Source organism: Dermacentor andersoni, unplaced genomic scaffold (assembly GCF_023375885.2).
Source record: "Dermacentor andersoni unplaced genomic scaffold, qqDerAnde1_hic_scaffold ctg00000041.1, whole genome shotgun sequence".
Taxonomy (NCBI): domain Eukaryota; kingdom Metazoa; phylum Arthropoda; class Arachnida; order Ixodida; family Ixodidae; genus Dermacentor; species Dermacentor andersoni.
In genome coordinates, this window is record NW_027314754.1 from 2,771,739 (window position 1) to 2,795,134 (window position 23,396).

General features: G+C 42.0%; 1 long non-coding RNA gene across 1 annotated transcript in view; it reads left to right on the forward strand.

The window, feature by feature from the left end:
• LOC140214387 (uncharacterized) overlaps positions 1-1,370 on the forward strand; it is a 227,918-nt gene extending 226,548 nt beyond the window's left edge. Inside the window, exon 4 of the long non-coding RNA XR_011891332.1 lies at positions 1,090-1,370. This is a non-coding gene — a long non-coding RNA (uncharacterized lncRNA). The remainder of the gene's footprint in view (positions 1-1,089) is intronic.
• The last annotated feature ends 22,026 nt before the right edge of the window (positions 1,371-23,396 follow it).

Below are 23,396 nucleotides of genomic sequence, written 5' to 3' on the forward strand. Positions count from 1 at the left end.
TGCAGAATCCTTAAAAAGTATGTAACAGTGGTTTGTGAAGTATTCTGAAATATTTGAGTGGATACACAAAGGCTTCAGCAGGGTTCTTGTCTAACTTTCTAATGCTATATTTAAAGCTGGGATGTTTGTTATTCGAATCATCAACTTTTCATGTGAGTGCAGCTATTCCACACCAGTGGGCGCTACTTGAATTGCAGCTCTTGTATTTTTTCCTGCCACGGTTAGCTCAAACTGAACGGAAGCAAACAGCACTCTCAGGTATAGGCGCGATGCGCGAAGGTGACATAGTCACATTATACCCTAATGAAAAACTGTGTAGAGATTGAAATAGTTACAGACGTTTTCCACATTGGTTGCATGTTGATGATGAACGCTAAAGCAGCTTTTATCAGTTCGATGTTTGTAGCATCAAAAACAAGTGGAAATGTGCAAGTTTGTAGCTGAGTATATACGGTTGGACCTAAATAAAATGATCAAGAATACAAGGCAGTAGTTAAATGTTGTTAAAACGAAACGGGATACACTGAATGTTAGAAAAAACGAAGTAGCTCAACTTAACCTTCATATTGCCTAGAAATTCATAGTGCAGTATGGGCAGTTTGAATGACGCAGTAAAGGAATGTGACAAATCCTGTTTCCCCGTCGAACTTTGCTATGACGAAGTTTTACTGTATAGAATCTTACGAAGCAAGTCTAAAATTCACTAAATTTCTTTTATGTTACCATAAATTAAAAGCTTTGATTTTTATCGTAATCAATAAAATTCTTTATATGTCCTCACAATTTTTGCAATGTTTCAGTGGAATTCTTGCATGAAAACAACCGCAACAATGACGGTTGCAAGAGTTTTGATTGTAGAACATGTCTGACGTATAATGTGGTCGCGTAATGCAGTAGAAGGTCGTCATAACAAATCGCCACGCGACATGACAACACATTTAGTAAGTGACATTCGTTTATATATTTCTATATGCGTACACGTTAATAACCGCGAAAACATTTGGTAGTTTTTCCCGTACTTGGTTATATCCAATAATTTCTTATATCTCAAGATGCGTTATATATATATGTTTTCACTTCGACATGCAGAACAAGAAGGTTGCGCCCTACTGGACATCCTCTTCACCGACATCCAAAGTAGGGCAGCCATCTGCGCGGAGATGTCGTGTTCAACGGACTGTTCAGGCCATCCACAAGGCTGGATCACTGTGTCGCCTACGTTGCTCGCAACTGGCACGCGTGGTCTGACACGAGCGTGTGGCAGAGGATGCTGTTCACCTCTCTGCTGCAGGAAACAGGTGGACCTGCGAGAGAAACCAAGGCCACAAAATCGCAAGATTCATGTCTTCATGAGCCTATTGAGTCATTGACCTTGCTAAACAGTTACAGCGATGTCACAGTGCAGTCAGCAGTAATTTCGTGCCTTTCATTCCTTCATTTGCTTATTTCAATTAACAACGAATTATCCACTACCCGACTCTAGTCACTCTCAAACGGTGCAACATGGTCCCATACAAATATTAGTGCAAAAGGAGATTCACCTGTAGGTTTCCTTTTCACATAAAAATAAGATTCAAACTCCATTTTTTTCGGTGTGTGTGCATTGTGCATTGCAGTTCTTATCGATGACCTCGTCGATATTATGCATGTTGACAATGCTACTAAGACAGTAGAATGGCAAAGTAACTGCTATGTTCCAAAGAGACCAATGCTCTTCTCGAAGTCCTAGGCCTTGGCGAGCTGAAGAACACACGAATCCGAGATCGCACCGAATCCGAAGCCAGACGACTCAACGTTGGCTCTCAACTGCTTCTCAATACTGGTCGGTGCATCAAATGTTTGTGGTAACAGTAAATAAGTCCTGTTTAAATGATATTACTCATGTAGCTGCTGTATTACAGTTTTATTTCATTTACTTGTAAACATCGAAAGAAATAGACAAATAATGGAAGATGTACAACTGTCTAAGCGAGGCTTCGGGCTCATCGACACAGACGATCGAGTAGCGGGCTACTGACCCAAAACTAATGCTCTTCGATCTGAGCGACCATTTGCGGTCATACATAAGACCGGTTGCTTGGCAACCAATTTGATCACGCAACCTCTGCAACTCACCAGCGTGAGCGAGCCTTTATTGTTTGCTCTTTTATCATTACGTAATGCATATATGGAGGTGACTGCCTTCCATTTCTTTTGAAGTTAATCGCCCTTTTTGCATTACAAATCAATTGTTACTGTCATTCTATGGGATGGTAAAACCAATGACAGTGATGAAGTGACCTAAACCTTTGCAATCGCCACTAGTGTTCTGCCGCACGAACCTGAAACATGTGAGCCCCTTGGCTTCATCGCAACGAGCAACAATATACAGGGTGGTCCAGCTATCATGAACCGAGATTTTAAAATATTCAAATGCCACGTAGGTGGACGGAACCAAGACAATGTTGTTGCCGTCGCTTTGAGATGCTCAGAGTTTTTTTTTTCTGCATTCCGCCAAATTACAAACTAATAAATAATTTTTCAACTTCTCAACTACTACATTTGGATGAAAAGTGCCAACGAGAAAATTGTAGAGCGACATGAACTCCCGATACAGCTGTCTGTTGCCTTGCACATGCTTCGCAAGTTACGGCAATGCATAATTTTTTTTTTCTTATTCAACAATTTGCCCTTGCGAAGCGTGCTATTTGGCGCTGGCATTTGAAAGGCACGACACTTATCAAGCGACATTTAGGAATTCTGTATCTGTTGTGTTTCAATGTGACATATGCATTCTGGAGGATTGGTCAAAAAACATGAACACCACCCGCACTTTCTTGTGGCACATACCCTAAGGCTGAATGAAAAGGAAAGTAACTCAATCTAATTCTTTTCATTTAATCATTCTATTAACAGATTGGTGTGTTTCAGAGACCAAATTACCGTTTTCTTTAATAGCGTAATGTCAAAACAGTCGGACGCTCTTTGAATATAATGATTGCCGGTGAATTTTGCGTCCTTCGCTTAAATTCAATTTCGGATAAACGGCACAATATTCTCAGTCCCTTCGAGTTTGTTTTAAGCGGAGCGTACTGTAAATAATTAAAACAATGATAAGTAAATAAATAAACAAATACATAAATGCACGCACTGGGAGATTGACCAAGAATGCAGTGGCACATATTCTGGTTGTCTAAACCAAAGAAAATGAAGTATAACTAAGAATCCTCAAATATAATTTGTCACTGCATTACTAGATTGGTGTGTTTTACGGAATATTGAGAGCAGATATTATGTGCTCAGGTTTTATGTAGGAAGTTACCTTTTACTCAGCAGAATAGAAAGGGGATGAACCAAGGCGCCCGATTTATAATAATAATATAAGACGCCAACAAAGACAGCAAGGACAACATAGGGAAAATTACTTGTACTGGCTAACATAAATAAATAATAAATTAATGGCAATGAAATTGCCTGGAAAAACAACTTGCCGTAGGTGAGGAACGATCCAACGTCTTCGCATTACGCCTATAAGAGACATGGGATCGTTCCTCACCTGCGGCAAGTTCTTCAAGCAATCTCAATGCCACTAATTTATAACATCTGTTATCATTGTAGCAAGCACAAGTAGTAACTTCCTCTATGTTGTGCTTTGTGTGTTTGTTTGTTGGCACCTTGTGTTAATAATTATATATATATATATATATATATATATATATATATATATATATATATATATATATATATATATATATATATATATATGTACTCGCCATTACTCGCCATATAAAATACTCGCCATTTCCCTCGGTTCAGTGAATCACGTACTCAAGGACCCCCTGCGTTGCAAGAAGAGTTGAGCTCGTTGGGTACCACGGCAACTGACGACTGACACGAGAGTTGAGAAAGAGAATCTGTCAGCAGATACTCCTGCGATATAAACGGGAAGGTGACTACTTTCTTCGCGAAATTGCAGCTCAAAGTAGCACTGATAAAAGGCATAGTTATAAATTAGCACCTTGCCCGCATTTCAGCGATTCTGGCTAGCTGTCAGAAAGTGCACAAACAACACTGAAGTTCGAACGTATAATGTTGAACTTTATCTGCAAGTAACCGGCCGTGTTCCACAGGCTCCCTATTTCTCTCTTTTATGCAAACGAAATAAAAGGACCGGTTGATAAAATAAGAGAGCTATACAAAAGGACGTATAGGGAGCGAAGGCTTGCTGTCTCAGCCGAGTTGTTTGATGAAAGGATATGACGTGTGACGTTTGTACGTTCAAAATAATTTTTGCAAGAAGTTGCTTTTACAAGCTTTTGTTGCATGTGCGTGCCGCAGGAATAAAGTAAACACGAATACAGTATCTCCCCATTCTGCACACCTTAGTCAATTTTAAGAGCATGTATCTCAGTAGTGTATTCTTGAATTCAGTGTGCGATCACATAATATGGCTAGAGAGATCCTAGACATTGACATCAGTGAGCTTCCTTTCCTAATTTTATTCGTTATCATTTTGCTAAGTATAGAAATCATCGCAGGCTTCCTTCTTTGCCTAATTCCAAACCACATTGAGCAGCTTGTGAGCAACAAATTATATCGAAAGACATCTAACTGGAAGATTGGTCCAGGGAAGAGCACTATGCCTTGGTTGTCTCGGATGTACTACCTCTATACATACATACATACATACATACATACATACATACATACATACATACATACATACATACATACATACATGCAAGGCACGCTGACAAGTTACAAAGCAAACCAAAGACGAAGTCGAGGCAAGTTGCTGACATTCTTACTACGGCTTTTATGTTGTGTGCTGTGTTGGTATGCTTTAAAGCCACAGAATCAAAGCAATTGCAATAAAGAAATTTCTGAGCATTCATCCACTGGGAAATTCAGAAATTGTGAATATTTGTGCGCCAGTCATGGCATATCAGGCGCCCACTTGACATAGCATTTTTTTTTTCACTGTGCACTTCCTCATATGTATCCTTTCGCAACCGGTCAGTAGTCTCATGTCTGTTAAATCCGAAAAGAGCCCAGATTATAATAGCAAAGTTGTAACGTGGCCATCTGGATCGATTAATAGATGAAATATTGAGCCGGTTCTTGCTGAAATGGTGACGGTTAAGAAAATATGAAAAGTTGATTCTTATATGACGCTGCAACACATTTGAACAGTCTCAATCAAGCATGAAATTTCCATGTTTGCACGGTACACGCCAGGCATGATGTACACTGTGTCGTGCCTTACATCCTTCCCCGTACACTCTAAAAGAGAACGCCTTGGCTCTTGCCGACAGAATGGTAGTGAAATCGAGCATTACCTGATGCAGCGAGTACTTGGTAACGTCCATACCTATCCAGTCACGCCTTCCACCGATGTTGCCACCACGTAATCGGAATCCCTGGTACGTCCTCATGAACCGCAGTTTCGTTCCCTCGCTGAAACCATGGATTTATGTTCGTGCCCAGCCGGATCGCTTGGGGTGGGCCCTCTCTCCTGGCCTAGACTGCAGCCCTCTGCCGATAACACCCACACCATATCAGGAGATAAGTGCTTCGCCTGAAATGTTATACTTCGAAAAAGCAGCATGCTCCTTTCAGTCATTTAGGAGCCACTATTATTCACAGGGCAGTCTGAATCCTACAAAAAGAATTCGGTTGCGCTCCACAGGGGAGAATAGCGACAGCATGCGATACGTACGTTTAATAAACGCCCACTGTAGGCTGCGTATCAGGCTTCAGTTAGCATAACTGTTCAAACACTTTGTTCTGATGCACCTTCGCATAAAGTTTTGTGGTGCCGATCAGTGTAGTGGCACAGCACCACGCTCCCAGTCGCTGAGGCTAGTACTTGGACAGCAAGGCCATTAGGAATTACGTAATCTCCAACTACAATGTAATAACACCATCAAATTCAATCACTATCAAACAATATCAATATCAATGCGACCCACTATCAAATTCAAAGTGCCGTAGCACAGTTGGACTGTTGTTGGCAGCTTTGGGAATCTGAGCAAATGGGTTAAGAAGCTAGCTGAGGGCCATAATACGCCGTCACAGTGACATGATTAAAACCTACCAGGCTTGGAGCACCAATTTGACGGCCAGGTGTAATGTATTCTTAGCGATAATCACTGGTGAGATTAAAATAGGCGAAAACGTGTAGTTGCGTGTTTTGTTTCTTGAAAACTGGTTCTTTCAATCTACTTGGTTCACCAACCTTCGGTTTACAGAGTAGAACGGAGAACATTTTCGCTGCTTTTGCTTTCGAGTTTCTTTCGAAATTAATTTAAGGATCACTTCATATGTCCAGCACTTACTATGAAATTATAAATTTTCAAATCATTACTACACTCGTGGCCGGAACACACGCTTATTCGCCAATTCTGTTGTCTCTACAATTTCAGCTGAGCGTAATAAAAAGCGTGTTTCTACATTTCATATGTTCTCTCTCTTGTGGGGCGATTTCACGATTTCATAGGGAATAAAGAGAAAAAAAATAAATACAAGAAGAATACGTGTGAACATTATTACTTTACATCGACTGCCATCAGTTGAATAAGAAATTCGTTTCGCCAGCCGTGCAAATTTCCGGTTTCTCATTCGTCTTCTCGCACTACCAAGTTTCCTGCCTATTTCCCTTCCAATCCACTCATTCCACAGTCGATTAGAAGATGTCGTTCTCACGGCAGACTCTCCAGGCGTGCGGAACATACTGAACGCTACTACAAAGAGAATTTAATTTGGACGTCATGCCAGACATGTCAATAACTGAGTGACATCGCGGATATCATATGTGAAAGAATGTAATGTAAAACAGAATTTCTTCGCCTATTGGTCGTATATAGCGTGACGGCGAACATTGGTTTCATTGAACCATTCTCGGAGATCAAGTTAAGCAAGAATTTTCATTACACAGAAGTACTGCTATGTGTTAAAGAAAGATAAACGCTGTTTGGTATTGCTATCGCTATACCAAACTAAAAAAGATGCAAAACGGAGACAATGTGAGTCGCTCTTTGCTACAACAAAAATAATGAGTTCAGAATCAAATATGAGAGCGAATTTTTTATTAGAATCAGACACATCGTTTGGATGACTATACGTGAGTGTTAAAATAGGCTCAATTTTCTCACCTAAATAATAAAATGTAACCTATTTTTGCAGTAGCTGATTAATATTCCTGGGTAGGTATCTTACAAAATTATCCGAAAAAGCAGCGATGTTATTTTTGAAAACATTTCTAAAATGTTCAAATTCTCGCTATATTTACAATTTCTGCATTCTTGCGATGCTACAACAAATAAACACGCGATGTGTAGCTGCGTACTTCTTTTGCTTAGTTTGCGAGAAAACTTTTGAAGATTGCGCAAAATATTTTTCAGTTTCATCGCTTATGCTAAAATGGCCCAAAAAGCCCCTGAATTCGAGGTCAGCAAGAGGCAGTTCCTTAAAAACCAAAGCTTGGAAATTTTTCAAAAACCTACTTCGGGTGAAATAAACTTTGGGTGTGCCACGAGTACTAATGGCGTGATTTACTGAAAAAAAATTGTTCGGTGCAATGCGTTAATTTTAGAATGATAGGCCATATAATTTGTAAAATCTTAAAGTCGCTAAATGCTCGTTTCCACGTTTAGTGAAAAAAAAAAGTTTTTTTTTCTCAAGTCCGTGCTAAGTTTCGCAAAACTCACATTGACTGCATTTTTCAGAGACATTTTTCGACCTCGTATATTCGCCGGAAACCAAACACAGTCGTGACACCCCTGATTCTGTCCTTATCTGTACACAACGAGGGTGGCGATATGGAGTTGTTGGTTGGTCATCACGGTATGGTATCTAGCACAGCGGAGCAAAACAAGTACACAAAAAGAAACGACACACGGACACAAGCACTTGCGTCCATCTCTCGCTTCTTTTTTTGCCCGCGTTTTGTAGTGATATGCCAGTTACCATTATCTGAACACAGCCGACCGTCCCATCGTTCAAAGATTACTGAATAAAACATAAGATAGCAAATGTAAATAAAAATAAAAATAATAACTAGGCAAATAATCTGCAAAAATTGAATGAAGGTGCAAGCAAGAATATGGCCAGACAACTTTGCAGAGAATAGTAATAAACGTCGCGACTAGGGTCAACGTAGTAATGTAACACTCTAATGGAATAACGCGCAACTGTGCAACATGTATAATGAGACCAAGAGACTGCAAACACCAGCGAGAGATAACGGTATTTTCCTGCACGTTCGCACACACGGGCAATGTTAGAACAATTAAGACAGTTACTAACATAGACAGTCGAAACGTTCGATTCGAGACATGAATGCAGCTGCCGCAAAGCCTACAGCAAGCATGACTTCATTTTAACAGGGCAAATATACGCAAAAAACTGGCTCCTAAAATGCATTGGTCGTCTATTCCACAGATCAACTATACGGTTCCTGCTACAGGTATCAAAAAGTATAGTAGAAGGCGACAAGTGAGGCTAACCGCTGAATTTTAAGAAAAAGCTTGTAGTTAAAAGGTTAAGGGCTCAGTTCAAAGCACACTAAGCATTTACGTGTGAAACACAGAAATGCTCTTATAGAACGGCGACTCAACCTAAAAATATATGAAATTTGTTGATTTACAAAGAGAAAGTTGAATTCGAGTGGTCCTAGAAAGCAGTGTTTTTTTTTTTTTTAGCGCTTGGAATGTCATGATAAAATTGAGATAGATAGCTTTAAGATGAAGCACAATTTTACGAACTTGCGACTGTGCACCACAAACAGATACGAAAGTTCTGTTAGCTGCATATATTAAGGCATCTCAAGTGGACTGCTGAGCACGAGGTCGCGGGATCGAATCCCGGCCACGGGGGCCGCATTTCCATGGGGGTGAAATGCGAAAACACTCGTGTAATTAGATTTAGGTGCGCGTTATAGAACCCCAGGTGGCCGAAATTTCCGGTGTCCTCCACTACGACGTGCCTCATAATTAGAAAGTGGTTCTGGCACGCAAAACCACATAATTTTTTTTAATCTCAAGTGGACCTCTGTGATGTATAAGTTTACGTTCACATGAAATTGTGACAATGTTTAAGCGACTTTAGAAAATGGACCTACTCATAAATAAATTGTAATATTCAGAGCGTTGCATATAACACATCAAATTTCTCGGCTTGAGATATATATCTTAACAGATGCAGTTCCAATATTTGTGATGACATTTATCTTACCCGCTCACAACGTTGAAACCTGCTGCTTGTGCTTTTGTAACTTTGCGATTTACAACAATTAAAAAATATGGTTCTCCGAAAAAGAAGTCTGCGCGTTAGAATTTTACTATTTTTCTGTTACGTGCAACAATAAATCTTATAAAAATATGGTGTAGTTGATGCCCACCTAGACATTAAATGAAAGTTTCAGACACGTCATAAGAAAACGATGCCGACGACAAGATGCCTCGCATGCATTCTATTTTGGATTGTTTGTTTTGTTCGTTAACCTCTCCCTATCTTATTTTACCGATAGATACACTTGCTTTAATGTCATCAAGCTATAACGACTAGTTCAGTAGGAACCTTCTGCTAAAGTTTGTCGCCAAGGAAGGCTGGTAATTTATACGAGGCATATAATCCCTGCACATCCGAGCCGCTCTCCTCTGGCGCCATTTCTTTCTTTCTTTTTTGTATGAGTGCTGGGAAGAATTCACTTTTCTCATCACTTTCCTATCACTCCTACCACACAGAAGTTCTCAACTACGCTTCAAGTACGCAGAAGATTTTCGCAGTCGTCACAGATTCTCACGCGAAAATGTCAGATGTCCATTTGTTTTCTTCTGAATGTTATCGGCCGGTGCTAGATCTTTTGGGAAGCAGAAGAGGTTCGGTAAAGGTAAGCCCTCAAGGCTTTCCCGGAACGCATCAGCAGCCGTATTCGAATTACCACTCCCATCGTTCTCGCCTTTATTTCACGCAATTATTTCGCACGTCTGGTCTGAAGCTCGCCAAAGCAATCACACCCCCCCCCCCTTCCTTGCGTATGAAGCTGAGTAGATAGCATTTACGAAATTACAAGCAGATTTGCTTGGAACAATAGGAAGCAACAAAAAAGTTTACGCAACTGACCTTCAAGCCCTCGGGAGAAATTCAGAACCCTTTGAGCCTGCCTTCGCCTCATTCTGAGAAAAATGAACAAGAGAATTTGAAAGCCATACCGTCATAATGAACAAAGCCTTCATTTTCTTCAGAAGTAACATGTGAAAGGCTGTTGTCATTTTGTACACCATCTGCTGCAAAGGAGGAGGAGGACAGAGAGAGAAATAGTAGAGAGGCCAATGAGATGCGCTTCCGGTTTGCTTCTCTACTCAGAAAGAAGGGATAAAAGAGATGAAAATAAGGATTCGCTGGGGTGTTATCATGTGCTTCATGATTTATCAAACATTGCTAGTATGAGGAAATGAAGACTTTCACAATGATTGATACTTAATTAAGGCGAACCCACCAGTGTCTGTTGTGAGTCTTCATATTTATTTTTCCAACAGAAGAAAAGAAACAACCTACGCAAACGACCATGAGCTACTTCCACCTCAAATATTACGTGCAATCAATTATTGTGCTAAAGTTAGATAGTGTTATTGCAAGGTACTGCAAACTCTACTGAAAAAAGTCGCTAGTAGCTTGATGCTCTGCGCATTTTCTAATCGGTTCTAGATGATGGAAATAAATTTCAATCAACGGCTGACAGCGCCAAAGGTGTAGCAGTTTGGGCGAATTGGTATGTGCTGACGTTTTTAGGCTTATTTCGCAGCTCGGAAATAATTTTGTTGCGAAGTAGCATGTGTCTGGTATTTATCCGAGCGTGCCGCGCAACTTACATGGCGCACTGTCCCGAACGCCATTTCTTATAGTTACGCACAGTGAAATTACACCTTACACAAATATAGATATATAATTTTTTTACGCTTTTACCCTTATTTAAGCATGTTAGCAGGAGATATAAACAAATTTAAGGGAGATTACAGAACAACCCTAAATCACTATAGACTACTTAGTTATTTTTGCCACTACACGAGGGGCGTTCAACAAAGATTTCCCCTGACTCACTTCTATTTAGTGCAGGATGCTGAAACTACGCATGTGTAATAACATGAGCCACTATAGGTCACGTGCCAATGTGCAACTCTGAACTAATAACGGTCTTTCTTTTACATGTGCTGAAGTGGTGTGAGGTGCGATAATGGATGCAGTGGAATACAGAGCTGTCATGAAGTTCCTCTACTTGAAAGGCCGCACTCCAAGGGGGACGTTCAATGAGATAGATGAGGTTTAGGGGGAGGATTCCCCATCATATGTAGTGAAGAACTGGCATCGTCAATTCGAATGTGGTCGGACTTCGGTGGAAACAGCTCCCATCGCAGGGCGACCCCTCTCCACTATCGATGATCACACCACTCAGCATAAGAAGGCCGCCATTTTGGAAACTCGCCTCGTAACCTTTCGCGACCTAGCCCAAAATCTCAAGATTAGTGTGGGGTCCGTGGGAAAAATCCTTCAGGACCACCTTCATATGCGTAAGGTATCCGCTCGCTGGGTTCCCCGGCTGCGCACACCTTTGCAAAAGCAGGAACGAGTCGAATGATCCCAGGCTCTTTTGACCATGTGCCATTAAACCAGGAGGGCTTTTTCAACAGACTGATTACACAGGATGAAAGATGAGTCCATCACTATGATGCGGAGACTAAAGTCCAGTCGATGCAATGGCAGCACTTGGACTCACCGCCTCCAATAAAGGCACGCGCCCAGCCCTCGCTGGGCAAGGTCCTGCTCACACTCTTTTGGGACCAGCACGGAGTAGTCTTGATGAATTTCCTAGGAAAGGGTGCCACGATTACTGGGGCATACTATGCTTGACTGCTGCGGAAATTGCGGGAGGCCATCAAAAGCAAGAGACGTGGCATGCTCACCAAAGGTGTCCACCTTGTGCAAGACAATTCCCCAGTTCACATGTTGCCCAGATGGAAGCACGCTGCTGCGGCTTTGAATTTCAACCGCATACCCCTTATTCGCCCGACCTCACCACCATCGGACTTCCACCTCTTTCCAACAATGAAGTCATATTTGAAGGGCAAGCATTTTCTAGACGATGAGACTCTGATTTCTGAAGTGACAACAAGGCTTTTGGAGCAACCTGTCGACTTCTACAAGCAAAGTGTTTACAGTTGCATAAAAAAATGGGAGAAGTGTGTGTCCCTGGGTGGCACCTATGTAGAGAAGGACTAATAAATGTGCGAAATTTCGTTGCTCTCCGTTCACAGGAAGCAGGTCAGGGGAAATCTTTATTGAACGCCCCTCATACTATTTGCCAGAGAGGTTTTATATATTAGAGGAAAAAAACTGAAAGGTAAAGTTGCCAATTTTGTTTTTAATTGCACCACTGGAACGTCAATCGGACGTCACAGAGGGCAAAGCTGGCAAAGTCATTGCACTTCCTAAATATTTTGTGTCTTTAAAAAGAAATGTAGTCATTTTTCTTTTAGGGCACTATGAAAGTGATACTGTCATAGTGACATGGTGAGAGAACTTCGGTGTGGCGTCGCCGCCTGTCATGAGATGTCACATATTTTCTGTATAAATGATCCAATTGTCATGAATGCAAGACCGGCGCTTTGTCATTAGAGAGGTGCACGTTTCTGCTTAAATGAATATTTCTCAGGAACCTATTAATAATATCCTCAAAATATCAGGTGATTTTTCTTTCCCTTTTGAAACGTTTCGTTTGCATGCTGTCCAATAAAGTCATGTTTTTAGTACATTTCTAAAAAATTTGCTCGTAACGTACATAGACATTATAGAGGTATCTCAAGAATTACACAGAAATTGCACGCCAAAATATGTGGAATTACTGGAATGGCGCACTTAAAGTTTGACGAGGGTTAGTGTCAGTGAGATGACGATGTTTTTCAAGTATTGATTTTCCCTCTTACGCCCGTCCTTGAAAACGAAGCACAGTTCACGGTGGCCCGCTACTTATGCTAAACGAGGCGTAAGCCACACACTAAAGTTCGAAAGTTTTCCCAACTCCCAGCTTGAACAAAACACCTTCAAACTCTTTCCGAAGCTCTCGGTCCCGTTATGCGGGCTTCCTCAAACATTGGAACTCACGTGGCACCATATGATAAACAAAAGATTTGCCTCATAAAGGCCAGCTGCATTGTGAACGCGAGATGGCGCCAGCGAACAGTAATACAGAAAACGCAGGCTCTGTGCTTCGATTCCAAAAGCAGCGAATAAACTTAGCCCGGTGAATAAATAAAGAGGAGGCGGTGAAAGGGCATCGCATTGTTTGTGACGCCATTTCGTCACTGACTGTTTATTTTCTCCGGACGGTCGCAATATGAACGGCAAGTAAAGTGTTTCCTAGCAGAACGCAAGAACAAGGAGTTTTAATTTGTTTAAAGCTACTCTGTATGTTGAGCCAACAGGAGCGTAAAACAACCCCCTCACCAGCGTGCCAGGTAGCGAGCTAGAATCGTGTGGACGATAAGCCAAAGTTTGTCAATATTACACACAGATTTCATAGTATATTAAAGTTGGTTCAGCGACATCAGTTCATTTAGCGACATCTTATGTTCAAGAACACTGTTTGCTAAATAATTCGTGATTTATCTGGAACCCGTTTACTTTAATGAGATAATGAACTCGGCTATAGTTATCTGTCAAAATATCTTGAAAACTAAATGTGTTCCTACAGCAATGTAAAGGCTCTCCACCGCACTACTCAGCAGCCCCGGACAATTGTTTTAGAGGTTTTCTTTTATAGTTTACCGCTACTTCAGCTTGCCTTTGGTGGTTAGCACAGTTTGGGTTGCCTTGAATTGGTTACTTAAACATGGCGGTGTTACTTCAAATAAAAACCATATTTAGCAATTTGTCAATAGTTAAACATCTAACAACTGCATTTTTTATTATTTCCAAAATGGAACACGTTGCACTTTCGGAGCGCAAGCCCAAGAGGACTCGAGGCAGTTTCATTTAGGCGCAAATCAAGAACCCGTATTTTTACATTCTAAATGATATGTACTTCTAAAATTGTTGCCAAAATATTTAGCCCTCTTATTTTGCATCAACCGGGTATGAGTGTCCAAATTCGATAGAGAGCAATATTCGTCGCCTTCGAAGTATCGGTTGTCGCGCTCATCTCTCATAAAAGCATCAATATTAGCGCTTCATTATTCACTATTCTACTTCCAAAACACGCCTCTTACTCCCCTTCTATGTTTTCAAGTATAGCTTCTTTTTCTCATTCCCATGTGGGTCACAGCATCGAAACTAGCTTCGCTTATCATATGCGCTGTTCGTGCGATTGCGGTGGTGCTACAGCCAAACGTGTGAGAACATGTTAGGTCATCTAAAACTTACTGAAAGCAACATGGGGCTCAGTTGCCAAATATCATTACTGAGCATATCATTCAGTAATTACCTTTCGAACGAACTGGAAGTAAAGGGAAAAAATACCAGAGTTACCATGCATCAACTATAGTATGTCAATGACTGCAGATATCTTTCAAAGAGCGGATACAAGACTCCAGATTTTATAAAAATGTCTACAATACAACAGCACGTTGCTTTTGAGAAGAAATACGGCAGCATAGTAGGAGCAACAGATCCAATTGGAAAGAAAAGAAGACGAACATTGTATACACTGTATCAGTGAAAAATACGTCAAGCCTTAATGCTAGGTAAGCCGTTTCAAAATGAACAGACTGATCAAAAACAAAACGCGAAGAATTATGTTGTGACAAGCAGTCAAAGCGTGCCAATGCAGATTTATTTTGAGTTATTGACCTTCTTTTATTAATTTTCCGCTGATATCTACACTTCTGCACTTTGCAATGAAGTTCGTACTCACGAATAATACGCGACTGCACTACTGGAACGTTTTCCAAGCTAACCTACAACACATGCAGCGCAATTGTGACCAGCAGATAAAAAAGTGCCGTCGGCTGCTTTATATTGCGATAGCAGTTATATGGACACTTCCAGGGCATTTCTGCCGCCGCCGTAATGTTCCACATAAAATCCGAGAGAGATAACACTGTAACCGAGCGTCGCATGCTGTACGTACCAGTGAAAGTACGTGAAGGAAGTCGACAATCGCGGCTAACTCTAGCGCGCGAGAAGGTTGAAAGCGGAGAGCAGACGCGCCCTCCTCGGTCGCGCGAAAGGCCGTGTATGGTTGGAGGGAGGGAGGGAGGGAGGGAGGGGGCGGCGTTCAAAGGCAGGCTCCTTAGTTTTCGAAGCGGGATCAGGATGTGGTAGAACATGTACGTATAAAGCGAGAAGTGTGCTGCGTTAAAGCTAAGGAAATGATGGACCATGCTTCATTACAATATGAAGATATCTACCCAGCTATTGGTTTAGGCTCCTCTGGCGACCTTGCAGCCCTCGGGTTTAGGGGTACCAGGGTGAAGTAAACATGGGCGCAATAGACATTACTAGGAGGCGATTAGAAGTTTGATGTCAGAAACGTAGGGAGACCACAAACAACGTAGGCGCCCAAAAATAGCAAAGTTCCCAGTAATACTTCAGAAGGTTGGATGCTGCGAATCTTTTTTTTTCTTGTGTGTGCGCATAGGTGTGTGTGTGTGTGTTTTCAAAACGATATGTAGGACACTAGGCAAAATAAGAACAAGAGCTTGGTGACCGAATCTACCACGCCGTTTCAAAGGGGACGCTCATAACATCTATTCATTCATGCCGCGTGACGGCGCTTCCTCCTAAGGGTCGGTTCCAATTTATGTGCCCTTTATCTTGACAAGGGCTTCAGTTTTCTCAGGAATACGGTGAACGAGGATTCTCATGTAAAAACACATTGTTCTCCGCATTCAGCGCAGTACTTTGCAGGTTGGCACTATAGTCTCTTCTCCCTAAACATTCCAACTTTGCACTGTCGTGCTGAGCAAGCAACGGACCGCGATGGCAACATTTACTAAGCTCAAAGCGCATTTGGCAACCACAGTCATCCTGCTTACGTTTGCGCAGGAAGAGGCAAACCGAAGCAGTAAACTATGCGAGCTCAACACACCCCGGAGCAATGCACAATCATACACCTTCTTTTTTAATGTGTATCTCCGAAAAGAGCGTGGATCTTTTCAAACCATAGGGCGCTGATGCTTGCACAATGTCCGTATAACGGAGTCGATTACTCTGCACGTCACATGCAGGCATAGAAACCTGTGTTTTTTTTCGTGCTTTCTACCTTTTTTTTTTTATCTTGAGGCAGTTCTCACAAAAAAAGAACAAAACGAAAAAGCAGACGAGCACTCACCGCGAAGTGCGTGCTGAAGCTCAGTCGAGCTTTCAGTGGTGACACTCGGCAACTTGTCGACATGAGGCGTTGCCAACAGAGAGAGGAGTGAAATGGGATTCTGCGGGACGACAATGTGAATAAAGCTAAAATGCAACAAATGACACACAGGCTGGTTTGGAAGTGCGCTCTTGCATAAAATTTGTGTCTCCGTGCACAGTAAGCAAATCCGAACGCTGTGCACGGAACATTCACTAGAATACATGATAGGGAAGAATTGTCGCCCCGCCGGGTGAAGCCCGGAGGTTACTAAGATTTCTTGGCGTTTCACGAAAACCTTTCGCATTTGCGGTTTTCCGCAAAACCTAGTATTTGTCTGTTGGTTGTATTCCATTCTTACAACCACTGGGTAACCAGATTTTTTTTTTGTACGTAAATAATTTCCTTACAAATCCTTTACTGGAGTAGTTTGAGCGAATATATTAACCTTCCGTATGCGGCCTCAGTGGCAACGTGTACTCCCCCATCCCGCCCCCCCTGCCCCCGTGGTTATGGCGGTGGCTTCCCGAACTTAGTGCCGCATTGCCGTCGTATTGTGGAGGAGTTGTGAATTTGGCCTTTGCGTATGCACCTAATACTAAGTGCAACGTTCTCTTTTGTACAGTCATTGTCGTAGGAGAGCCTACTGAATTGTCCGATTAGTTGGATTCAACGTCCCAGGACGACACTAGGTCTATTCAAGGAGATATGAAAGAGGACTCCGGAGTAATTAAGCTACCTGGTATTCTCTAAATATGCCCCTAAGTCAAAGTGCTTCAACTTTACTCTGTTAAGCCGCTCTAGTAAATGCAGCCGCCAAGATTAGGAATGGTAAACGCTGTGGCATACGCACGCCTACAAATGACATAACTGGCAAAATTCTGCACAGCAAGTGATCCTGCAACGCCGATTCCCGATGCCGGCATGGCCCACCTTATACGAATTGCGACACAATATTACGATGCATCGGAACGAGGTGTCGGAACCATGGTCACACAACACCGGGCCATTAGGGTCCCCTCACTTACTTTACTATGTAGACCACCAACAAGTTCAAATTTTTGTAACATTCTTTCACGAAGCTTTCGTTTTTGTAATAACGCCACGTGGCCCCTCCCTCCTAGCTTTCACTGTTTTCTTTATCGTTGGCCAGAAAATTCTCAGCGGAGAAATAGGAAAAAAATTGGGAAAGGGCGACTCACTATTTTTTTTTTTTTTTGTCCAAGCAGGAAAATATAGGTTCACCTAGCACCGAGATTCATAGAAAACCTTCTTGACGGTCAGTGACCGTGCACAGGCCTGAGGAAGTGTATCTGTGAAGCGTATGGCAAGTGGCAGATTTAGAGTTATTTGCTTTTGTCTATACAGTTGAGTGTTTTAGAAGCTTCGATAATACTTAGGTTGCAGTTTTTTTTTCACTACAGCAATTTATGTAAGCGTTCTTTTCCCTGATAGAAAGTAGCAGCAAACGTATTGCACATTACCGAGAGTAACGCCTTCCTGCGTTAGCGCGTGACTTGAAAGCAGTCACCTCTAAATCTATAAGACCTCTGAAATCAATTCGGCTCATGACCTAGCGTCTGTGCGATTCATTCTTTAGATAAATTGTGGACCAGAGCCTGATATAGGCGTTCTAAATCGCCGATATGGGCTATTTGAGAGTTCTCAGCCTTATCCGCCATCGTAACGTTTGCTTTCAGTGCGTATTAAGCGAATTCTTTTATCTGAAATTCTAGGGTTAACGTTGCGCTGTCACATCTATAATTGTTGCTTCTTTGGAGATCGCAGATATACTGCCAGCGGTATTTATTAATTTCATTCGGGATTATTAGGTAAATGTTTCTTCGTATTACTCTTGCATTCTATATCGATATCATCCGGTTGTAAATTAATATTAGACTTCTCCAAATTATCAGAGTTTGCGTAGTTTTCGCAACTAGTGAATTGCGATAACCTTGAACGTGCAATTTATGTATAATAAAGACGCTTCAATGGCTGCCTTGGATTATGGGCAGCGAGAACTTATTTTATTTGCTCCAAAACGCATCCGTTTACAGCGTGTGTCCCTCTTACTTACAATAGTAGATATTAAGAATAGTTCACCTGCTTTCACTCACGACTTTTACCATCTCGAAGTTACTCAGGGGTCGTCGGCCGCAGTAATCAATTTGCACTCCACTATGAATCAGTTGCGAGATTTATTACCACCTGATTTGTAGCCCCGTCATAAAGCCATCGTCAATCACCATTGCCATCATGACGCAGCTGCAAATTATTGTGCAACGCTTTTAAAATTCTCCCGACACAAGCGCTCCTGCAGATATGAACTTCGATGTACCTTTCTTACTGTAGAAACTGAACAAAAATACCTTTTTTTCGTTATTGGAGTTTGCTTGGGGGAATGCGACAACTTGTTCAGGAGATTATATCGCGGTTCCTCGCATTTATCAATGTCTCATTTATAATTTCACTGGGGAAGCTGTTTAAACGAATGAAAGGAAAAAAAAGCATTGAAATGAATTTATTTGGAGCTTTGAACATACAGTTTAGGTATATAAGTAATCAAGAACAACGTCTTTTCGCGGCATTTTTTTATATACAGTGCAGCTAAGCGCACATTTTTCTTCACCAACCAACATCGCTATAGTTTCTTGCATTGAATATGCCACCCTGGTATTACTGTCTTGTCTACTTTACTATTACTTCCAGTGCTGTACATAGATTTCCTGAACGTTTTATCGCCTACATTCTTCCCACACTTTCGATTACGTCACGCTAAATGACTTACGGGCGCGTCATTTCTTGAGAGTCGCGTCGGCAGCCTCTCTGTTTTATTTTTTCATTTGACGCGGTCTTTGCGCGCTAATCTTGGTCTTTTGGGGTCTTCTGTCTCCACGAGAACACCGGCCGGCAATTCAAAGGCGCTTCTACGCAGTGGAGAAAGGCGTGTGACGAAACGAAACAGTGAGCCGTGCCATCAATTTTCCCCGCATTTCTATTTCACGGAGGGAGCCCTAAAGCAGACACCCAGCCCTAGAAGCTTCTAGCTACTAGGACCACAGACACTTGCAGCAATTGGCGTCTTTCAACGACAAGGACGCAAGCCGGTATTTTTTTTTTTAATGAAGCGAAGCAGCCCATAAGCGAATAGGCTGGGGAGAAAATGCCCAAGAGACATCGAGAGTGTCAGTGCAAGTGAAGGCACTTAGCAAAACATATTCGGGTGGGGTTTTAGCGCAGAACGCATTCCATGCACCTTCGCGCGGCTGTAGTGTGGCTTGGCCCTCAAATGTGAGTAACAGCAGCCATTGTATACGTTGGACCTCAGATTATTTGTGAAGCAGCCACGCACAGAAAAAAAAAGAAGGTCGCCTTCAGATATCGCAATCTGACCACGCCCGTTATTTTGCCTGCTTTCTTACGCCTTGGTGACTCGAGAAAACTCCTGCAGTTTAGGCGTGCCTTCAGTATTGCTATATAAGGAGTTAGGCTCAGGTAAAGATGAATATCCACCATATGAATCACCTGTTTCAAACTAATAGATAACGTCGATGTTATTGGCATTCCAATTAAAATGAAGCGGCGACAACTAGCGCCTAGCATGCTTGATGCGAGAGCTTATGCGCCCTCTGTGTGGCAAAAGTATAAAACGACTTTGCACTGAACTTGTACTCTTTGGTTCCGCGGCGGCAGATTATCGGTGACCTTAAGTTGCTACTCCTGTTTTAAATACGCCAGTGACACTGACCGGCCGGGAAACATTGCAGGCTGTAGCAGACTTCCCGTACATGCTGTAAGCACGTACATGTTGCGCAGAAACAGTACAATGTACCGCTCTCATCATGAACTTAATCACACCACCCTCCTCCTTCTTCACATCCTATCTCTGTCACTCTCCTAACGCACCTCCATATATAGCGTGGAATAACAGACCGCAGGAATTTCACGCAGGCCGACCTCTCCACCTGTCTGCCATTAAAGTTCCACTTGCTATGTGTGTTCTTAGATTAGATTATGGGGTTTTACGTGCCAAAACCACTATGTATGCTCTTAACGCTTTCAGATGTTAATGTTTATGAAATTGGACGGTAGTTCTTAAATTTATATTTTGTCTTCTCTCGTATTTAGACGTTTTATTCTAGCTGTTCTCACGCTGACGTACCTTGTATGTTATACAATTGAATGAGCAGGTATTTCGCTCCCCCCTCCGCAGAACCTTTTAAGAAAGAATTCGTGATATAATCTGGTGCTGCTGACTTCGGGTCAAGCTTCATCAATAAATTTAGGATACCTGGCTCAGAATAACAATTTCAGTGATGGAAGCTATCGGTCTACAACACGGACATTACTCCATGTAAATACACTTCTGAAATGGCTATTAAAGGCAGAGCACACTATGTTTTCATCTCACATACATTTACTATATATAAAGAACATGTCGTAAGTACACGCACTTGAACCCACAACCTTCCATCGTTTCTCCGGATGTCCCAAAGCCTCACCCACCAACACCTCTCGCACTAACACACGCATCATTAGTACAGCCGAGCAGTGGGAGACATTGCTGCTCAGCTTGGACCCAGAGGAGCAGCTCTGGGCCGTCCGGATGGCCGAAGACGCCGCCAGAAAGCAAGGACTGGCCGCCGTCTGAGGAAGGGGGGGAATGGGGGTTAGTCTCCCAACCCCCGCCACCCCTTAACCCCATCAAGGACACCATAAAGTTTTATCTCTCTCTCTCCGGAGACCACTTAACAAGGTATGGTAGCAATGTATTGCAATAATATTCTTTATCTCTTGTAATATTTATGTTTAAGTGTTACAAACTATCAATATCGGTGTTCACGTCTTCCCCATAATTCGTTTTGGCGAGTTCCTTTACTCGTTATGGTGTAGTGAGCGTTGAGGTAGTGCATTCTAAACAAAAAAAATAGAAAAAGAAACTTCGTGAAGGGACACAGGCGTCATTTACTTAACACAGCACTCGCGATTGCACAAGAGTGTGCTCACTTATTCAAAGCGGTGCTGCTGAAGCACTCTTCAGCAAAGAAAATACTAAGTACATCCTGCCACACTGAAGAAGGCCCACTTCGAGAACACTCAAGGTTTTCATTCAGTAGAACCAATTAGCTGAGCAGACCCCCGAAGGAAGAAGCAATGTAAAGCGCATGGTCATATCGAGCATTGATTAATGTAGCAATGTAATTATGCCAGAGAATACATGCTTTCAATATGATTGTACGAATAACTTTTTTTGGTGCTTGTTTTGTTTCATAAGTGTTAATTAGGGATTTGAGCTCTATAAAGCTTTAAAAAACACGAACCATGTGACGACGCCGAGGTATCACACGCACAAGTACCTGTTTTTATGGGTGATCTTTATCGCTGTTTGTTTTATGCAATTTCATTTTCTGCTTAGCAAAGGCAGTCAAAGGTGAGCACGAAGTAGGACATACAAATTACGGCTGCAGCGACTGCTAAGTGGCGCGAAAAGATGAAAAGAACGTTCCTGCACCTTAATTTCGTACGTCGTAATGACATCTAGCCGGTATACATTCTCGAGAACTCTCAGCAATGGTGTTGACACTGACAAAGGAAACGCATTTTGTAAGAGTTTGTTTTCATTCTGAGTTATTCTGGGCTTTTGTCATGGGTTCTTACGTGCCATGGGCTACCGTTATTGGCTAGGCGCCACGAGGGATGATAAGAAAAGAAAATAATCATAAAGAAGTCGCAGTTTCGCCCGAAAGGTAAAGCCATGGTAGCGATAGTAAACTATTAGATAACTACACGAAGTAATGGTTAGGAGATCGAACGCTTAGGGCTGCCTGTCGCTTCAAACGCGTGTCTGACACTTCAAATTAGCGACCTCCGAGTTCAAACACCAGCGGAGAGAAGACAACGCACGTGAAACGAGCAGCCAGTTCAGCTCGCTGAGCCTTAACTATATGACAGTATAGATGATTGCATAATTATTGTATGTTGACGTAAGGGTCAGGCAAGCTATGTATAGATAAAATTATACTAATGAACGTGAAAATGAAAACTGTGAATGAGTTATCGGCCGCACTAACGTGACCCTTGTTTATTTCTATTTTCAGTGCCCGTTAATCTCTGAATATCCGTATCAGAAAGCGTCCTTTGGGGTGCTTTCTGGTGTGCGAAATCACCAAATTATGACATTTTTCGAACGCGATCACGCGTTCGCCTGCACCTCCAACGTTCCTGGTAAACTTGTTTACATGTTACAGAACTGCAGCAGACGCGCTTTTGGTTGAAGCAAATAACGACTACGTTCATGAGCTCAGCCCGTAAACTTCAAATGTTTCAACTTAGACGAATACTATGAATATCGCGAGAGAAAGCCAAGAAAACGGCGAGAAAATGGCGAGAAAATGCGATAATAGGACGAAGAAATGTCAGGCGAAGGAACGAAGTACTTGTGAGCTGACACTTCAAAATAAGTAAGGCAAGCTGAGCGGCATTGTAAAGGGGTGCCCCTTCCCTCTCCTTTAATAAAGAAGATTCATCACAATTATTTTGATTGAACTCTAAATGTGAATAGCTCGTACCTATTGCACGAGGTATAATTGTAATCGTTGCTATTGGAAGTGTATGATCAGCGAAATGATCACAAGCAGACGAAGAAAGCTCATTTTACAACATAAACCATGAAGGATTGCCGAAGATGTCAGCGTCGTCAAGAATCCTGATTCAAGTTCGCTTCTTTTAAATCAGTGGAATTATGCATGATCTTGGATTGTAGCGCACAATTATGCACACGAGATGACAAATACGCTTCCTTCACGAGCTCGCAGTTCCGCATATTTTAAGCGCACACAATCTGAACGTGCACACGTATTGGTATGATCAGAAAATTGTACTTTGTTACATTGGAACCAGTTTGCTATATGAATTCTCGTGGCTGCTTTATATCAACATCTATGCTTACTGGTTTAGTTATTTTTCGCGTACCAGATGGCATCTCATTATGTCGTCTAGAATGTCATATTCTGTTCGAGGAGCTGTACATCTGCATTTATTATAAGGCAGAATAGGTTAAGCTACGTTGTTT